Here is a 3116-nt window from a genome sequence, read left to right as displayed (position 1 = left end):
GAGCAAAAAAACCTCTACAACCTTGAGCCTAAAATGGCCTCACAACATGTGCTCATATTCGCCATCCATCATTTGAGGCTTTATAGTACAGGTCCCAAATGCAAAACAAAAAAATCTAAGAGGCTGATTTCACTGCATGGAACAGGTTAGAGTTGTCTCAATGCCTCTAGTTAAGAAACATTACTTTTTTCTTAATTTTATATTTACTTTACCCAGTGCAAAATCACTGGCCTTCAATGAGGAGATGCAAGACTCTGGTTTTGTTCAGTGATCCTGTGAGTCAGTCTGGTCTTTACTTGATACCTACTCATGTGTTGGCAGCTTCTAAGTATTACTTCTGATGGACAAAATGTGCTCTCTAAAGCCAATGTACAGCTGGTGCTACCAGAGAAAGGGAAGATAAAACTGACTGGGCCTTGCGAGGAGATGTACAAGATTCATTGGAAATATGGTTGGGATTTGTGTTGTGTGTCAGAGAAGGTTTACAAGCTCATCTGTATCTCACCACCTGACTCAGTTATTGAAGAGCCACTGGAAACAGGTTACTAATTTTAAAATTCATAATTTGGATACAAAAAGTGAGATATTTTTTTTCCTGGGACTACTCTTGATCAGAGCTACTAATAAATGCATTTAAACTTGAAGAGTAAAATGGAGAGCTAAACCAGTTTGAGTTTTGCATAGTCTTACTTGGTGACTAACTGATCTGTTAGACAAAGAGGAAAACACAGGACTGTGAGAGCTCAAAATACCTTGAGGCTCTGTGAAGTTCTTTACAACATAAAGAAAAGTTTGTCTAGAGAACCAGAAAAAGTGAAGAATGTGGCCAGAGTAAGGAACTGACACCAAGAAACTAATAGGAAATAGTTTCTATTTTGATATGAAGTTAAAAGAGTTGAAATTAAATTAAAACTGTTCCTAACATAGAGCCTGGGCTACCTAAGTCACTTACTCGGTAACTTAAAGAATTTTGCAGTCTAATGATAGTAATTGGATGTCATTTGAAAGCTCTCACACACCTTATACCTCTGGTATAGCTTCACATTTCCAGTCTTTGTAGACTCCCCATACAGAGTACTCTAAACCACTGCAGATTCATGGTCATGATGGAATTTCCCATGTCTAACAGCAGATAAATTAAACTCATTTATGTGCTGCCTGTCCTATCTTGGGTATCAGCAGAAGTCTCCAAGCCTAATAAAGCCTTTCACTAGGATGATGATGGAAAACAAACATTGTTGTGTTCAAGAACAGCAGAGATGGGCCAGTTTTGCTGCCCCTAACATACTTGAGATACTTTTGAAAATTTCACATCTTGTGTCTTAATAGGCTTGGCAGTTAACATGTTAAGCTTTGCTATTTCCATTTTCATCTGGCTTACCTCAAATATGCAAGTACCAAGGCAGAGCAAACAAAAGCCAAATCTCATCTCTGTTTGGCAGTAGGTAAGTTTAATTCTCAGAAGGTGGAATTTAACAGGCATCTTATGCTTTTTGTGAAATTCCATTACTGATAGTTACCATCTCCCTTCACACACACACACAAAAAAAAAAACCAAACCAAAACTCATCTACAAAAATCTTTTACAAAAAAAAAAAAAAAGCCAGACATGAAATACTGCAGTTTGGCATTTGCCTCGGTGAGAACAGCAGTAGGAGATAAGCAGCCATCTTACAACTGTAGCTTTTCTACCTTAAAACTTTTCTGAGAAAGGCATAAGTGAGTCTTACAGCTTCCCATTACTGTCCCCCATCAAGAGAAACTATCATCTGTCCTACTTATAATAAAGTCAGAAAGCCCTGAAAAGCACAGCTTAAACACATCAAAGCTACTGATAAGAGAGATGAAAGTATAACAGTAGAAGGAACATATAAGAGGGACAGAACAGTTATTTGGATGCATCACATCTTAATACACTCTAGAACCCTCCCAGTTCTCTTTTTGGGGTTCTGGTCCAAGATCTCTGTGGGGGGAGCAAAACAGACTTTTCAAAATGAGCTGTAACCTAGTACAGAGTCTTTCACATAATTCAGTTTTGAGACACCATTGAAACATTTTAAACTGTCTCAGTTTCTTCCAGAAGAAAAGGTAGGCAATGCAGCAGGAAAATGGAAGGTTTCCCATGCAGCAGATACCCTTGGGGCAGATGGAGACAGTCATATCCTTCCAGAAGCTGTCAGGAAGGTTTCTCAGTGCTGCCTCATGGGCCAAACCTAGCATTTGACAGTAATATCAGCTTAACTGAGACTACAGGCTTTAAAGGGACCATAGCACTAGGTATCCTTCATACCAAGTACATGAATTAACAGCACAATACATCCTTGCTCCACCCCTTTTCCCACAAAAAGAGAAGGAGCTCCATAATCCCTTGCCCTGTTCCCCGTGAGGCGCTGCCCAAGCAGCAAACAGCAGCTCACAGGAGCTCTCCTCATTACTCCTCACGCCCACCCCACTCCCCTCACAACTGTGCAAAGCCAGCAGCCTCTCAGTCCCCTCATCGGCTTCTCCTTTGCCTCTTCCCTGTTCTTCTGTCTCAGCCTAGTCACGATTTGCCTCCCAAGTCCTCTCCAGCTTCCTCTAGTGCTTCCTTCCTCGCCTCTTGTCCAGGTGGGAAGGGATGGGGGTAAGAGGATGTCCTGCTGCACTCAGAGCTGCTGCAGTGCTTTCATGTCCCAGTTAGCACCACTCAAAATGCTAAACATTTTTTGGTGCTTTTTGCCTTTTCTCTGCAAAATGTCAATCCCCTCCTGTTCCCGTCCTTCAAATGTCACCGGGCACACACGGGTGAGAGCACACAGGCCCTCGACATTTCCATTCACCGGGGCTACAATGTCCCCCTTGCTATTTGCATAGCAAAGGTGAAGGGAGGGTAAAGAGCCACATTAAGTAACTAATTACCATACTTTGGTCAACTTCTCCAAAAACAGTTAGTCACTCACGCGTTCCTTTCGTTAGCATTGCTATTAACGCTCCTTTCGTTAGCATTGCTATTATCGCTCCTTTCGTTAGCATTGCTATTAACTCGCAGCAGCAGCTCCCCCGGGGACTGGGCAAGAACAGCTGCACTGAGAGATGCAGCAGCTGCATCTGGGCACACTGGTGGGTGCACCCAGGCT

This window comes from Manacus vitellinus, unplaced genomic scaffold (assembly GCF_001715985.3).
Source record: "Manacus vitellinus isolate BGI_N305 unplaced genomic scaffold, ASM171598v3 scaffold_54_pilon, whole genome shotgun sequence".
NCBI classification, from domain to species: domain Eukaryota; kingdom Metazoa; phylum Chordata; class Aves; order Passeriformes; family Pipridae; genus Manacus; species Manacus vitellinus.
The sequence above is the reverse complement of the archived record's forward strand: the minus strand, read 5'-3'. Positions refer to the sequence as shown.